Consider the following 18,422-nt stretch of genomic DNA (forward strand, 5'->3'; position numbering starts at 1 on the left):
TTATTTGACCCATCAGTGAATATATTTGGAGCATTCATGATAGGTGTTTTTCTTGTCATTTTTGGAAAAATTACAGGATGCAATGACCAAAAAGACAATAAAGGATTAGATGGTAAGTGGTTATCAAATGAAACATTAGATTTGCACATGATTATTGCCCAAGTATTTAACTCATTAGCTAACTCATCAATTTGATTCATAGTATATGGAGTAATAATTTTATTGGGAGAAATTCCAAACACTCCCTTTGCTGCTTTTATTCCTTTGAGTATTAATTGTCCTACAGCCTCAGGATACCTAGTAAGAATAGTGTTAGGAGAATAAGATAAATGTATCCATAATAATGGACCTTCTTGCCAAAATACTCCTGTAGGAATATTTTTTGTTGGTAGTACAATAAATAATAAAGGCAAACTTATATCAATTCTATCCAAATGCATATTTTCCATATATGTTTCAATGATTTTTAATGCCTTTCTTGCTTCAGGCGTTAACATTCGGGGTGAATTTGGATCTGATGGACCTTTTAGGATATCAAATAAAGGTCCCAACTCTCCTGTTGGTATACCTAAATAAGGCCTTATCCAATTTATGTCTCCTAATAACTTTTGAAAGTCATTAAGTGATTTGAGTTGATCTACTCGTATTTGAATTTTTGGTGGACGGACCATGGTTGAGGATAATAGAACTCCTAAATAATTAATTGGAAAATTTAATTGTACTTTATCTATTGCTATCTCTAGATTATAATTTTTTAATAAGTTTGTAAGTGTGGCATAACATTCTAGCAATGTGTTTTTATCTTTGTGTGCTAATAATACATCATCCATATAGTGAAATATTTGTAGTTCAGGATTTTGATTTCTAAGTGGCTGGATTACTTTGTTAACATAAATTTGACACATAGTTGGGCTGTTAGCCATCCCTTGAGGGAGTACTTTCCTTTCATATCTCTGATCAGGACCTTCATGATTCAGTGCAGGGATAGTAAATGCAAAACGTGGACTATCCTCAGGATGAATTGGAATTGAAAAAAAACAATCTTTAATATCTATAACTAAAACATACCAGGTTTTTGGCAAAGCAGACAACTGAGGAATCCCTGATTGAGCAGGTCCCATAATAACCATCTCATTATTAATGGCTCTTAAATCTTGCAATAATCTCCATTTACCAGATTTCTTTTTGATGACAAAAATGGGAGTATTATGGGGAGATACAGAAGGTTGTATATGTCCTTCCGCTAATTGTTGTTTGACCAGGTCATGGGCTGCTTGTATCTTTTCTTTAGTCAGGGGCCACTGAGGAACCCATACTGGTCTTTCTGATTTCCAAGTAATTTTTATTGTCTCAGTGGCCCTTTCTGAAAATCCAACCCATGTCTGTCTGTTCCTTGATCTATTTGTATTGGTGCTGCTATACCTTGTTCTTGTTTTTCTAATCTTTTTCCTTTCCTAAAACCTTGTCTAGTCATAATAGTGGGTGCATTTTGGTTGATGTTATTTGTTAATGTCAAACCTAATTGATCTAGGACATCTCGTCCCCATAAATTTACGGGAAGATGATCCAATACATATGGCTGTATAGTTCCTTCACATCCTTCAGGATCCTTCCAATCTAATACCATTGCACTTCTATGGGGATTAGTCGCCACTCCTAGGCCTCGAAGCGTTTGAGTGGCTTGTTGTAATGGCCAATGTTTTGGCCATTCTTGACGAGAGATGATGCTAAGGTCTGCACCTGTATCCAGTAGCCCATTAAATTCATGTCCTTGAATATTTAGTTTTAGCATGGGGCGAGAATCTAAATTTAAAGAAAGCATAGCCCAATCTATACCTGTGGAGCCTAATCCCTTGGAACCTCTTTCTACAGTACGACTGGAAAATTTATCATGTAGGCTGGGTATTATTAGTAACTGTGCTATTCTATCTCCTGGTGAAATTACTGATATACCCTTTGGAGAACTGGCTATAATTTTTATTTCACCTTCATAATCGGGATCAATTACCCCAGGACTTATCATAAGTCCTTTTAGAGTAGAAGAGCTGCGTCCCAATAATAAGCCTACTGTTCCTTTGGGAAGAGGTCCTTTCACCCCTGTGGGAATGATTTGAACTCCCATCTCTGGAGTTAGTACTGCTCTGGCGGAGGCGCAGATGTCCAACCCTGCGCTCCCTCTGGTTTGTCTGATGAGGGATCTGATGGACAATGTGTCCTGGGCACTACCCTGATGGGGTTGCTGGGTTCCTCCAGTGCTCCGTATATTTGTGGTTTTGGGCCCCGGAGCATTGGGCCCCCCTGTCCATTTTTTGGCAATGGAGCCCGATGCCTTTCTCCACGATATCGTGGATAAACACCTGGTCCTTGTTCGTTTTTTGATAATGGAGTACCCTCTATGGTGGTTTGAGAACGGCATTCATTAGCCCAATGTCTCCCTCTACGGCATCGTGGGCAAATACCTGGTATTCTACTCCTTTGATACCTAGTTTTGTTAAACCCTCCTCCAATGGGGCAATTCCTTTTAAAATGTCCTGTTTGTTCACAATTATAGCATGTTCTTGGCCTGGCATCTAAAGCCTGTTTTACTGCAGCTGCCACAATTTGCCCTTGTTCATTAATGTCTCTGGCATCTAAAGCCTGTTTTACTGCAGCTGCCCCGACTTGCTCTTGTTCATTAATGTCTCTACATAATTTAATATATGTGTTTAAATCTTCATGTTTCCATGGTCTAATGATATCTCTGCACCAACGATTCGCTTGCTCATAAGCCAGGTGTTTTAGTAATGGCATTGCTTGTTCTGTATTCCCAAAAACTCTGGTAGCTGTTTGAATAAGCCTATCTACAAATTCAGCATAAGGTTCATTAGCTCCTTGTATTACCTTAGATAATTGACCTTGTAAACCTCCATGTCCTTGTAAAGTCTTCCATGCCTTAATTGCATCTACAGCAATTTGTGCATATACACCAGGATCATATGCAATTTGTTGCTGCTGATCCTCATAAGGTCCCTTTCCTAACAACATATCTAGATTTCTCTGAGGATAACCAGCTGCTGCATTTCGCCTAGCCGTCTCCTTGCAAAATTCCTCATTGGCAACCTTCCATAACAGGTATTGTCCTTCATTTAGCACAGCTTTACACATATTAGCCCAATCTGCTGGAGTCATGTTCAAGTTGTTAATGGATTCGACCATGCTTACAGTGAAGGGTGCTTGAGGACCATAGGTTGTTACAGCCTCTTTTAGCTGCTTCACTGTTTTGAAATTTAAAACTTGGTAAAATCGCTGCCCTCCTGCCTCAAATACAGGGCATGTTAATATTTGAGATCTTGTCTCAGGATCCCAACTATCAACTGCGGGGGTTGGGGACCTCCCAGCATATGGAGGTGGCCTTGTTAGTTGGACACTTACGTCCTCTGGTGATAGAAAGGTGTTAGTAGCAGTCTCCTGTTGTAACTTTCCCCCTGATGGCTTTTTCTGTTTTACACTTTCTTTCTCTGTCTGACTAACTTGAGAGGCCTTCTCTTTTACTTGAATCTTTTCCTCTGTCTGACTAGCTTGAGAGGCCTTCTCTTTTACTTGAATCTTTTCCTCTGTCTGACTAGCTTGAGAGGCCTTCTCTTTTACTTGAATCTTTTCCTCTGTCTGACTAGCTTGAGAGGCCTTCTCTTTTACTTGAATCTTTTCCTCTGTCTGACTAGCTTGAGAGGCCTTCTCTTTTACTTGAATCATTATGTCTTCTCCTTCCTCTACCATTGTCTGAACTGAAGGCTTTGGACTAAGCAAACAAGATATGAACGTCCACAATGGCAATGTGCCAACTGGCAGAGTCCCTGGGCTTTTCTTTTCTATTCTTTTTAAATCTTCACCATGATGGTTCCATTGTGATATATTTAACAACTCCTCCTTAAAAAGCCATGGGCTACATTTTTGTATTGTATCAACGTATGCCCTGATTGTTCTTGATTTTACTGAGATGCCTCCTTCCTCTAACAATTTACTTAACACTCTTTCAGTTTGTTTTTTACTAATTTCTGATCCCGTATTTCTACTATAATACAACCCAACAAGATAACGCCTAACAAAACTGAAACAGAGTGAAACAAAATTGGAACAACACAAAATCATTATAATAGCCTCCTGAAATGTCCATCCGTCCTTTCTCCCTATCTGTTCCTCAGATGTGAGCGGTTTTTCTTCCATCTTACACATCTCCAGGGACAGGCAACTTAAAACAAAAGTGAAACAAAATAACAAAAGAGGAATCTTAAAATGGCTACCCATCCTCTCGCCCTGCCCTCAGGGGCGAGCAGTTTCACTTACCCTCAGTCGCTCCCTGTGCGGCCCACCAAATGCCGCAGTCTGGCTGGGCACAATCAGGAGCCACTTGTCAAAAGAAACTAACTTTATTTTTAGAACCACACACCAAACCACACAGCTCCTCAGGAAAAACCCTCAGAGCCTCAACTGCCACCACCAGCTTTCCACAAGCCTCTCTCCCCCACACATGCTTCTCTCCACCTCCCACAATCCTCCTGCTCTTGAGGCCGGTTGGCTGGGTCACGTGGGCGGAGCCAAAAAAGTCCCCCAATGAGCAGCTCCGTGGTCTGAAAGGGCAGGGAAACAGCCCAATGAGCATCACCGCAGAGGAGCCAATCAGCTAGATGTTGCTGGGGCCGCTGTGAGCCAATCATCAGCCGGCAGCTGGAAGTTTGCTGGGGCCCCTTCGGCTGTGGCTCTCAACATTGAACATTTTTTCGTATATTTGATGACCATTTGTATTTCTTCTTTTGAGCAATGTGTTTAGTCCATTTACACATTTATTTGGGTAATTTGCTTTCTTATGTAAAGCTTTTTGAGTTATTTATGTATTCTAGACATTTATTGTCTGTCAGAAGAGTCGTTGTCAAAGATTTTCTCCCATCCTGTAGACTGCTGAAACCCCACTTCTGAATCCTGAATACCTCATCACTCATCAGAGGGCCAATATGCTGCCTCTGAGGTTATAAAATCAGAGCTCAATAAGCTACACATTGAGAGCTCAGCTCAAAAATACATTCTCTGCACATGATTGATAATCTGAAAAATCAGGAAAGAAGGGAGAACTACTCTCTCCCCAAGCACATGTTCCAATTTTCATACAAATTATCTTTCAAAAATTGTACAGCAATAATCTTGACATAAATCTCTGGCAAATTTGAAGAACTGATGATTAAACAGATGGCTTGTGAGCATTTAAAACATGAAACAGCGGCCAGCAGGGATTCACATGGGTTTATGGAGAATAAGCCAAATTAACCTAATTTCTTTTTTTGTGAGAGGGTTATTTGATTGGTAGATCAGAGAGAAGCAATTAGTAGTGCTATATCATGATTTCAGCCCTTATACTGTCACCATGTTAGCAGATGTCAAAGAGTAAAGTCTTCTGATATCATTTAAATATGTGACAGATGTAATCTTCATGTGGATTCACAGTTGAACAAGCAGAACGAATGTGCTAAAGTCTTGTATCTCAGGCCATTTTTTAGGTGGTATCACTTGTAATACCACTGGGATCTCTCCCTAAGGATACCTTCACCAACATTTGATTTATGACTTGGATGAAGACTTAAAAAGACATATTTACCAAGTTTATAGATGACACAAAGCCAAGAGCCATAATCAATAGACATAAGGCAGAGTCAATTTTTCAAAATGATTGAAGAAGCTGGAATATGAGCTGGAAATGAGCAAGACTGCATTTCACAAGAATAAACTTGAAGTTCTACAGTTAAGGATCAGGAAAATATTCAAATCTAAGATTTGTGACACCAGCTTAAAAGCAGAAAGGCTTATCTCTAAAACTTTTAGGAGAGTTGTAGGAAGGGGAATTGTGCCCCCCACAAATTCGGTATGTGACAACCATTGACATGACTGCTAAAATTGCTCCTGAGATTCTAAGCTGACTTTAAAATGTATGAGAGGTTTTAGGATAGATATACTTGGCTCCAACAGGCCTCTTGTGTTCAGACCTGGGAACCTCATGCCAAAGGGAGTATTTTCACCCAAATTAGCTCAAACAATGATGAGCAAGATGTTGAGGATCTTAAAATCAAATGATCCAAGGAATAGAAAAACAAGGAGAAGCCAACATATTTTTAGCAGTAACTAGTAAAGATGTATTAGTAATATTTTCTGTGTCCTTCTTCAAGTCTTAAAACCATATAGTTATTATTTTTATATTTCCTTATAGCTTTGATTTTTAAATGTTTTTTATTAGTACATTACAGTTATACATAATGGTATGGTTGATTCATTCTGAGCTAGTCATACATGCATATAATATAATTTGCTCCATTTTAATCCCTTATTAGTTCCCCTTGCCCTTCCCTCCTCCTAGCCCCTTTCCTCTACTCTATTGGTTTTCCTTCTATTTATTTATTGTTTTTTCAATTGGTACATTATAGTTATACATAGAAGTAGAATTTGTTATGATATATCCATATTTTCTCATAGCACGGTTTGGTCAATTTCATTCCACAGTTCTCCCCCTTTCTCATTCCTCTTCCCTCCCTCTTCCTTTACTCCACTGTTCCCCCCTCTATTTTCATGAGATTCTCCCCCACCCTTTATTACTTTTTTTATTTGTTTTAATTAGTTATACATGACAGTAGAATTTCTCCCACACACTTTTTGCTCTGTATTTCTCTCTAGCTTCTGCATATGAGAAAAAACATTCAATCCTTGACTTTGAGTCTGGCTCATTTCACTTAGCAAAACATTCTCAATTTCCATTCATTTATCAGTAAATGATACGATTTCATTCTTTATGGCTGAGTAAAACTCCATTGTGTGTATATACACCACATTTTCTTTATCCATTCAGTTGTTAATGGGCCCTTGGGTTAGATCTGTAACTTGCCTATTATGAACTGCATTGCTATAAATATTGACGTGCATGTATCACTATAATATGCTGAGTTTAGTTCTTTTGACTAAATTCCAACAAGTGGTACAACTGAGTCAAATAGTGGTTCCATTCTAGTCTTTTGAGGACTCTTCATACCACTTTCCAAAGTGGTTATACTAATTTGCTGCCCTATCATGTAAAAGTGTACCTTTTCTCCACATCCTTGCCAGCAATTATTATTATTTGTATTCTTTTTGTGGGACCAGGGATTGAACTCAGAGGCACTCGACCACTGAGCCACACCCCGAGACTTATTTTGTATTTTTTTTTTTAAGAGACAGGGTCTCACTGAGTTGCTTAGTGCCTCACTTTTGCTGAGGCTGGCTTTGAACTTGCAATCCTTCTGCCTCAGCCTCCTGAGTTGCTGGGTTTGCATGTGTACACCACCGCTTATTATTTGTATTCTTGATGGTTTCCATTCTAACTGAAGTGAGACGAAATCTCAGTATAACTTTGATTTGCATTTCACTGATTAATTAGGATGTTGACCATTTTTTCATATATTTGTTGGTCATTTGCATTTCTTCTTTGAGAAGTGTGTTTAGAGCATCTTTCCATTTATTGTTCGAGTTATTTTCTTGATGTTAAGTTTTTTGAGTTCTTTATATATTCTGAATATTAATCCCCTGTCAGAGAGTCACTGGCAAAGATTTTCTCCCATTCTGTAGGCTGTCTTTCGATGCTCTTAATTGTTACCTTTGCCACACAAAATCTTTTCATTTTGAGACCATTTCACTTATTGAAACTTATATTCCATATACTTATTATTTCCCCCATTTTACAGATAAGAAAACTGAGACTAATAGCTCAGGTAATTGTCCAAAGCTGGTGGAGAGATTGGGATATAAATGCAGCAATCTTTAACCAACAGTTTAAATTTTGATAATATTAACTGAGAAAAGTTTAGATTAAGAAGGGGCAGCTCCTTATATATGCCAGTTTCCATGACTTTGTGTCTACACACATACTATTTCTCTGCCTAGAACACCCTCTCTTTACCCTTTCTCAGTCTGATTCATATTCATCGTGTAAATCTTGACCCCTATGTTCTCTTTTCTAGAGATCTTCTTCAATCTTTAAGTGCACCTCCACCTAGGATGTCCTGTGATTGCAAGTGCCTATTTACACCTTTGTTTGCCTGACTGGTCTGCAAGTTCTTTGAAAGAAAGATTCATGTCCAACCTTTTGTTGTTGTTGTTCATAACAGTTTTTTATTGTATAAAAGATTTTTAAATTGTTATACATGACTGTAGCAAGTATTTTGACATGTTATTCACATATGGAGTATAAATTCTCACTCTTCTGGTTGTACATGATGTAGAATCACACTGGTGGTATAATCATATTGCTCATAACACTTTTATTGAGATATAATTCACATATCATTAAATTCACCTTTTTAAAGCATAGAAATTAGTGGTTTTTAGCATAGTCCCAGGGTTTTTAAATATCATAAATATTTAATTTTAGAACATTTTCTTTTTTTAGAATTTTTTTCCACTTATTTATTTATTATGTGGTGCTGAGGATCGAACCCAGGGCCTCGAATATGCTGGGCATGTACTTTACCGCTGAGCCACAACCCCAGCCCTGAGAACAATTTCATCATCCCTATTATAGATTGAATTTTGTTCCCCCAAAATTCATGTTTAAGTCCCAACTCCCAGTATATTAGAATATAACTGTTCTTTGGAAGTTACATATTTACAGGTGATTAATTTAGAATGAGGCCATAGAGTGTCCTTATAAGAAGAGAGGGAAAGACACCAGGAGCACACTTGCACACACAGAAAAGACCACATGAAGACAGAGCCAGAAGGGGCCAACTGCAAGCCAAGGAGCGTAGCCTCAGCAGAGACCAACACTGTCAGCACTTTCATTATGGACTTCCAGCCTCTAGAGCTCTGAGAAAATAAATCTGTTGTTCAAACCACCCAGGTGTGCTATTTCTTAAGCCAGTCCCAGAAAACTAATACAATCCCCAAAGAAATACTCATTAGCAGTCATGACCCCATCCTCCTTCCCATATCCCCTGGCAATCACTAATCTATTTTCTGCCTCTATGGAATTTCCTATTCTGGACATTTCATATAAATGGAATAAGGCTTTTGTGATTGTTTTCTTTCACTTAAAATAATATTTTTATTTTTTATTGTGCACTATAATTATATGTAATAGTAGGATTCATTATGACATATTTGTACATGCACATAACATAATTTGGTCAAGTTCATTCCCCAGTACTTCTCTTTTCTGTCCCCTCCTCTTTCCCCATGGCCCCTTTCCTCTATTCTACTGGTCTCTCTTTTAATTTAATTAGACACTCCCTTTTTCCTTTTATCTCTCTGGCACCCACATATGAAAAGCTAACAAAACATGACCCTAGACTTTCCAAATCTGGCTTATTTCACTTAACAAAACATTCTGAAGTCCCATCCATTTTGTTCTTTTTCGTGGCTCAGGAAAATTCCATTGTGTGTATATGTGTGTGTATATGTTGTGTGTGTGTGTGTGTGTGTGTGTGCCATTTTTTCTATCCATTTGTCTGTTGACAGACACTTAGGTTGGTTCCATAACTTGGTGAGTTTATAGACGGGTGAGTGGTTTCCACCTTTGGTTATTATAATTAATGCTGTGATAAACATTGTACACAAGTTTTTGTCTGGGCATCGGTTTTTATCTTTTAGGTATATACCAAAAGAAATTTTCTGGGTCACATGGTAACCCTATATAATGTTTTGAGGAACAGACAGATTGTTTTGCAAAGTGGCCACATCATTTTACACTCCTGCCAGGAGTGTATAAATGTTCCAATTTCTCCACATCTGATACTTATTATTTATGTTTTTTTATCCTAGTCATCTTAGTGGGTATGAAGTGACTTCTCATTAGAGTTTTGATGTACATACCTATGATAGCCAAAGATGTTGAATATTTTTCCATGTGCTTCTTGGCTATGTGTGTATTTTTAAGAAATGTCTATTACTATTTGTTTTCATATCTCCAGCCCCCAATCCAGCACAGGGCATACAATAGAGGTTCAAACAATTAGAGTCATAAACCATTTGTAGCAGAACCACCCAGAACTCCTAGGTCCCTACTGAGACTACTGGATTAAACTTTCCATGCTCCAGAATCTACATTTAAACAAGGTTATGAAGGGTTTCTGTCTCACACTGAGGTTTGAGAAGGAGTCTCTTAATGTGGAATTATATATTTTTAAACATCTGAAGATCCACAACATATGCAGAGGTAAACTTGATCTATGATGTTGTAGATCACAGAAGGGGACCAGTAAACAAGAATCACAAGCAGAAGTTTGTTGTCAATACATGGTATCATGTTGAGTTTGTTGGCCCCATCTACCATGAAAGTCACAGAAGGGGTTCCAAATTTGGTGGGATGTAGGACAGAATGTAGTCCTTATGGGGAAGGTATGCTATTTCAGTTTCTGGTAGACTTCATCTAATTTTAATTCTGCATTATGAGCCAATAAAATATCTTGGTATTGACTATATCTAAAATAGAATGAGTCTATAGTCAAAAACAATATATATGATTTTCCCATGTCTGTTTGCTTTCCCCTACTTCTTTCTCTTCTCTGAAAAGGGGAAAACAAAAATTTACTGACTCTACACAAACTATTCTACTTTAAAAAATACCAATCCATGAATATACTCTTTTCTGGGATCTACCAGGTTTCTTGGTTTCAAATAACACATAAGACTCACTTCCCTGAAACCCAAAAAGAACTTAATACAGGTTAATCAGTGTGTCATTGATTCACCAAGAGTTTTCTGAGTTGGGCTAAACTAGGGATACCCTCACCATTATCACTGGTGCTGAGTCCCATGGCATTGCTGTTTACTCCACCTCAATGCCACAGGTACCACCAGAGGAGCCTGAGGCCTCTGATTCTTGATGTCATCAACACCTAATTCCAAGTTTAAAACATCAGACTGTAGAGTTCATGATGTTCTATTGGCAGATAATTGAACTAATATTGAATGCATCAATGGGCACTGAGCAACATAGAGGTATTTTTAAAAAACAACAAAAAGCCAAAGTCCCAATTGATGCCTTCCAGGAGCCTTGATTTTAGGTAAAACTCTGGCACATACGAAAATCATTAGGCAACAATTACGAGTTTCCCATTACTAAGGAACACAGAGTAGGGTAAGAGAACAAGTAGCAATATAACTGCTATGTTGTGGCATGAGCTATATTAATTTGCATATTACCATTTAACTAAAGAATATATATACTTGGCAGCTTCCATAAGCCCTGGGTCTTTGGTATTTTCCAAACTTGTAATCTGGACAAGAGAATCTTCTAAATTAAAGAATTAAATTCCTTTATATCCACTCTCTGCTCCATTCTCATCACTACAGCCTGATTTTTAAATCAACTTCTTGAGGCATATTTTATATACAATAAAAGGTAACAATTTTATGTGTACAGTCCTAATGGTTTTGGAAAATTTATACATTTTGGTAACTACTGCCACAATAAAATATAGAGCATTTCTATACCCCACAAAGTTCCCTCCTGCTCCTTCAAATCCTCCCATGCCTGGACCCAGGCAACTACTGACATGCTTCTGTCATCATAGGTATATCTTTTCTGTATTTTCAAATAAATAGAACCATGGTATGTATTATTGTGCATCCATACTCAGCACAGTATCTTAGAGATTTAGCATCAAGGCCTGATTAAATAAGGCATGGTGACATTAGAGATATAAGTCTACACAGCTCTGGCTAACAAGGAGGGAGAGGAATCACCACATTATTCCCTCCACTCTTTTCCAGTGCCAAGTCCAACCCACTGACAGTCATGCTCTGATAAGGAAACTCAGGCATACCCTGTAACCACTTACCAAGAAAAATGGATGTAAAGGGATTATTGGGATAGGGTGGACCCAATCAATGAAGATAATCTCCCAAGAAAATCAGTGAATCTTGGAAATGAATGGACCTTGTATGTCATACAATGCAAGACCTTTGCTCTATGGTTAAGACACTTCAACAGGTTAGTGTTTATTCTGGTACTACCTCCTCTAGGACTTGAATTCAGGTCAATTCAGGTGACAGACCATCAGATCCTTTTCTCAGAGAACAACAGAAAAGAAAGGGACAGCATGGTAAACAGAAACAAGAAAAACTACAAGAGGAGATGGATCAGGGTGGGGAACACGATTAATACAGTCCAGATAGAGTACAGCTGACAGAATGCCCTGAAAGTTAGGCATAATTTAAATTTGGTCTGACAGGAGGATTCAAGAGCTATAAGATCTTTGCCAAGACATTGACATTATAAAAGTAATATTTGAAAAATCATTAGAGTGTCACATCAGTGTTGGCCACATTTAGCAGATAGGAGCAAGATGGTGATTCTAGGCAAGCAACATCATTTAAGTGAGAAGCTTCAGAGAGAAGCTGCTGAGAAGCAGGCCATGATCCAGATCAAACTGAAAATTCAGAAGACCCTTGCAGAATATTCTACTAAGTATGAATATGACAGTATTTATGATGGAATGCAGGGATGGGGGAAGGAATAAAGTAATCCCAAATCACTGTTGAGAAAATATCAGAAGTTCAAGTATATTTTCAACTTATTAAAAGTAGTTGAGTTCAGGAAGAAAAAAAAAACAGATAAAAGGGAAAAGAAAATACAGAGGGAATAAAAATGAAAAGGGGAGAATTTAATGAGAAATAGGCATTTGAGACATCTGCTTATAAAAAAAAATACTGCAAGAGAGAGCTGAAGAGGAAGAAAAGGTGGGCTGCTGCACTGGAAGCACTTTTGGATGTAACCAAGGAGAAAGTTCTCAGTGGATGAATTTTACAGGCACCTATTAAATCAAGCAGTTGAAGAAAAGGAAACACCTAAATGCAGCTTTCATGAAACCAGGTCTAAGACAAAAGAAATCAAGAGGTTACTCCAATAAAATAAATTCAGAGAACAGAGTACCACAGGAGCAATGCCTTAGCAAACTGGCGTTAAGGAGGAAGAAAACACACCAGACAGTGACCAAGGATGATGGATTGGGAGATAAATAAAATGAACTACAAAAGAGAAAAGCTCACAGAGACCTCTAAGAATTACTTCAAGCATCACAGGAATCAAACCCACTCACTGTCATCTAGCAAAGAGGGCATGGTGCCAAATACCACACCAAAAATTCCAAGTCAAAAGTATGTGAGAAAAGGGAAGATCCACACCATGGGAGGCAATCCAGAGACCAGGAGAATTATTACACTGACTTCGACCACAGAAAAGAAAAGAAGTCTATCTGGCACTGAGAGGCCAGTCATACCTATTGGAAAAGGTATGAAAAAAGAAGATAAATTGGGGTGTGGTGGGGTGGACATCAGATAGAAAGAAACAACAGAGAATGGAAAAAGTAGAAAGACAGGGAGAAATATCTCTTAATATAACAATGTTATGGGCAGACCGCACAGAAAACATACCAAGTCCATTTTTGTTCGAATTGGATAGTCTTTATTTAGCTGGTTGGCCTGTGACTGCTCCCTGCAGGACCCAGACCTGTCTCTGCAGGGAACGGCCTTGAGCCTGAGCATTTCAGAGTCTTTAAAGCAAAAACCACATCCAGGTTGATGAAGCTGTAAGCAAGCAGGGGTACAGAGCTGAATTGAGCTGTTGGCGAAATGATGAAATGGGTACATTGATATTTCCCACAGGACTTGCTATGCCTCCTCCAGGGTGGCATAACAACAAGCAAGCAGAAGGGAAGTGGGTCAAGATGACCCTAGTTGAGTACAAGTTAGAGAATGGTTACTAAAGTCTAGACAATCAATCTCTGACAAGGTACATTGCCTAAGAAAAATGAGAATCAAAGAGAGAACAAGTTTGCATTGTATAAGAATTGTCATTTTGTGATACCAAACATGCCATGCTAAGCAATTACTGATAGGTACAGAGGCAGAGTGTTCCCATGGAAGAAGCATTTCTGATATGACATGGAGTCTCAGGGTAAAATGGAGTCTGTTTGGTCATTGCCCATATAACAACAAAAAAGAGACAGATAATGAAATGACCATGACTGGTACACTGAGAAAGGAGGAGAGAAGGAAGAGAAAGCAAAACAAAGAAAGAACACACGAAAGTGAGGAAGATACAAAAATAATGATAAGTGCAGAGACATGGAAAAATAAGAAATAAGTTTTCCATCTTCAGAAAGAAATTGAGACAGAAGGGAAGGCAGCCCCGATTCCAGGGCAAAGAGATGAGTTTCTTGACCAGGAAAGATCCAGAAAAATGAGAAACATGGAAAATGAAAAAGAGAGAAACCCTCTAGTTCTGAAACATTACTGGGAGCAAAACCCAGTCTCACAGAAGAAAGCAAGAGCAAGGCAAAGAACAAGAGCGACCACCAGAGGCAAGGAGCAAGTTTACAACATGTAATAAAAATAAAAGGCGTTTCTTAATTTTTTCAGGTCATAAGGGTGACTGACCTCCTTCTCACCTGGGAAATGAGCAAGACAGCCAAGCATTCCTGCTCCCAGGGGTGACATGGTCTGGCCAGCTTAAGACATGAGCCCTGCCTGAGGCTACTCCCTCTGCTGCCTGTGGAAAGGATGAAACAAGTTCAGGCTTGGATTAAGGAGGAAGAGGGAACAGGGTAAAAAAGCTGCCCAAGTGTACCTTCAAAGGATAATTTCAAACTGTGGTTTCAAGTATTGGGGGACACCATCAATAAAGTTATAAAACCCCTTCCTAAAGGTAGGGAGGGAGGGGGAAGTACTGGGGAGTGATGTTGGCCAAATTATGGTGTTACATTGTGTGCATGTAACAAAAAAATCCCACCACTACGTACAACTATAATGTAGCAGTTAAAAATGTGGAAAATAAAAAATAAAAGTAAATAAACCCCATCTCTAGCGATTGTACATCTCTCAGGGGTCTAAATATCCTTCACCAGAAGAGCTTCACTTCCTGCAGTTCCTCTAGGTTTATCATCTGTATCAGGACTTATCACAGAAATAGCCAAAAGAGCCTTTACTTTAGGGCTGCTGACTTATGAAGGGTCTCAAATATGGAGTCTCAACAAGAGCTTCAACTCACCATACACCTCTGTCACAGAGAATCACCAACAGCTTGGAAACATACTCACCACACAAGTTTAAACATGTGCCCCATTTATGGGCCACCCCAACTCTAATACACTTAGAATAAAATTTACTAGAATCCTATAATTATCTTGTGAGTAATATAATCACACTGTACTATATTTTAATGTGTATTTTTGTGTTGAATGTAAATATTTAAAACATTCCGTTTTTTGTTGCCCTATGATACAAAATCTTACATAGTTCAACAAACTTCAAAAAAAAAAATGGAAGACAGATCTCTCACAGCTTTAATTAGACTCTAATCTCTATCATTCCATTTGCCCTTCTAATAGCTATTGGTGTTCACATCCTACTTTCAGTCTAAACATCAGTTCATGAAGGTCAATGGAAGTGACTGCTTCATCTCTAAGGTCCCAAAATCTCTTTGGCAGCACCAACTAGATGTGTGTTGAAGCATTTATTGCTGTTCTCATGGACAGTAGAGAGTTAAACTGGGTAAAATTTAGGCTTTTATCTTTCTCTTAAGAGACAGAGAGAGAGAGAGAGAGCACATACATCTTTGTGTACACATAAGGTAAGAGCTTCCATCTAATACCTAGATGGCAAGAGAAATCAAACCTATCTTATGCCAGTTAAAATGGTCTCTGAAGATAAAAAGATCTCTCCAAATTTATTTCTCGGCTGAATTGTGCTTTTCCTAGTAAGAGATTGAAAGTATGGTAATGATCTATGTTTAAGCCTTTTATTCATTTAGTCAGTGAAATTAAAATACTGGTGGATGGTAATTAAATGAAGACACTTTGGACCTTGAATTAATGCTGCCATTAGAAATACTGCCGTGTCCTCATAGTCAGTCTGCATGTTACATTACCACCATCTGCTGTTCATTATGGCCAACTTTTAAACAATGACTTCATTCTTATTTCCCTTACTGAATCTTTTATAAATTCAAACACCACATATGCTTGCGACCACTAATTTCAACCACTGTCCATGGGTAGTATTTCCCCATTTGGGCTCCTCACTACCTACACTAGCATCAATAAGAATGGCCTGGGGTAAGGGAGTGTTATGCTCAAACAAAATTTGGGAAATGCTGTAGGCTACATCCAGCTATTATAGTCACAATTTTCTCCAGCATATTTAAGGATCTAAATAGTCCCTCAGTAACAAATATGCTTTAACTTTGTGGAACCCAGTGTTTTCTCAACTTTTTTTAAATTATGGAACCCTTTTAATGTAGAACACTTACTAATAATTTTCAAGGTGCCAGAGTTTGGTGCTCTAGGGCTTAAGGTCAGAGGATCCAGAGCCTGTTCTGAAATTGCACAGCTCTCAATGTTTCATTGTATCAAACACCTTCAAAAAAAACTAGATGAGTTTATAGCATGATTTCTGCTTATAAATAATCTGCCTTCAGATTTGCATGTGTTCTTATATCACGTCCAAGAAAACACAGTATGGCAAAGTAACACTATTGTCACTGTCACTTCACAACAAAATTATTTTATAAAGTAAAAGAATCATCCCACCAGTAGGCCTCAAAATTTTTTTCCAGCAACGCTTCTCAAACTTCTCCAGCAAAACATTCCTAACAACAGTGAAGGATAAACTCAAGACTGCTAGGACTATAAAATGCAAGATATGTCTCTAAAATCTCATGTATTATCTTAAAAATTCATGCAAGAAATAGTGACATATTTTTGAAATTAAAAATATTCAGGATTATCCACTTCAATAGTGTTTTTAATAATAAAAGATTTAAAACAACCCAAATGCACATCGATGGGAGCAAGAGTTAACAAATTATATCAGAGCCATACCACGGAAAACACTGTGAGTTATTTTTAAAAAAGATTGGGGGAAGCTGGACATGGTGACTCACACTTGTGGTAATCCTAGCTACTCAGGAGGCTGAGACAGGAGGATCACAAGTTTGAGGCCAGTCTGAGCAACTTAGAAAGTCCCTGACTCAAAATTAAAAAGGAATGAGCTTAGTGACAGAGCACTTGCCTAGCATTGTGAGTCCCTGGATTCAATCTCCAGTACCTACCCCCAAGAGAATGAAGTTAAGGGGGAGAGTGGAAAGAAGCTCAATAAGGGACACCGAAACAGAGTGGAGGAATTATTTCTGGTTCATCTTTAGCATAGTAGAATAACTATTGGTTAAAACAATCTATGATATATTTCAAAATGACTATAAGAGTATGAAATTGCCAACAGATAAAAAATGATTAATTGATTAATGTTTGAAGAGATGGAAATACTTATTATACTGATTTGATAATTACACATTGTATACATATATTGAATTACCGTAATGTACCACATAAATATGCACAAATATTGTCTTGAGTAAAAAAATTTTAAGAATACAGAAGTTATCTATATACTAACATGAAAAGATTTCCAAGATATTGGGAAAGGGAGTGGGCAGGGGATTAGCAAGAATGGTGGAATGTGATAGACATCATCATCCATCATACATGGATGATGTATGTCTTCATACATCATCCGTAATGTATGAAGACACGAATTGGTGTCAACATACTTTATATACAACCAGAGATATGAAAAATTGTGCATATACATGTAATAAGAATTGTAATGCATTCCACATTCCACTGTCATTTATTTTTTTAAATCAATTTAAAAAAAGCAAGAAACAGAAATGTATAATATGCTAATTTTTATCAGAATGAAGAAAAATAAGAATCTATATTCTAAGTTGTTTATACATACATAAAGTAACTCTGGAAAGATTCACAGGAAACTCTTAACAGTGGTTACCTTTGGGGAAAAGGGTAAGAGCTTGTAAAAGGGAGAATAAGAATGAGAGAAGACTTTTAACAGTATACCTTTTTATATTTTTTGAGCCACATGAATGTGTAAACCTGTTAAAAATCATAAAAAAATTTAAAAATCATGCAAGTTTTTACCTTACTCTATGACATATTTGTCTTAAAATTTTCCATATATTTTCACAATAGTAAAACTAAATTAGATTTAAACTCATGAGTGGTGAGTTATCCAGGACATTATATATGATCCAGGGTAAACAGTATGGGTTTAGGCCAGTTAAAATCTACTTAAACACTATGCCTTCATTCCATTTGGAGAACCAACACAACATCAAAAAAATCTGGAATCACTACTAAAAATACTTGTTTCACAATTTGGATTTTACCTACAAGCTGGGGCTTTTTAGACAAAGAAGTGTTAACCTCAGTGTCTCAGGACTCATACTCAAAATTAGTACTTAAATTACTTTGGAGAATAACCAGATAAAACATGACAGTGAGATGGCCACCAAAAATGTGAATATTATAGAATCATAGCCATTCCTCCATGCCAACAGTGCCCAGTGGAAAGCCAAC

At 37.8% G+C, this 18,422-nt stretch overlaps 1 protein-coding gene and 1 pseudogene across 1 annotated transcript in view; one reads left to right on the forward strand and one right to left on the reverse strand.

Moving 5' to 3' along the window:
- The window catches only part of Nek11 (NIMA related kinase 11), a 337,064-nt gene that overhangs the window by 295,227 nt on the left and 23,415 nt on the right, over positions 1-18,422 (reverse strand). The window lies entirely within an intron of this gene.
- On the forward strand, positions 12,369-14,426 carry LOC114091381 (nuclear speckle splicing regulatory protein 1 pseudogene; annotated as a pseudogene).

Source organism: Marmota flaviventris, chromosome 8, assembly GCF_047511675.1.
Source record: "Marmota flaviventris isolate mMarFla1 chromosome 8, mMarFla1.hap1, whole genome shotgun sequence".
Lineage (NCBI taxonomy): Eukaryota > Metazoa > Chordata > Mammalia > Rodentia > Sciuridae > Marmota > Marmota flaviventris.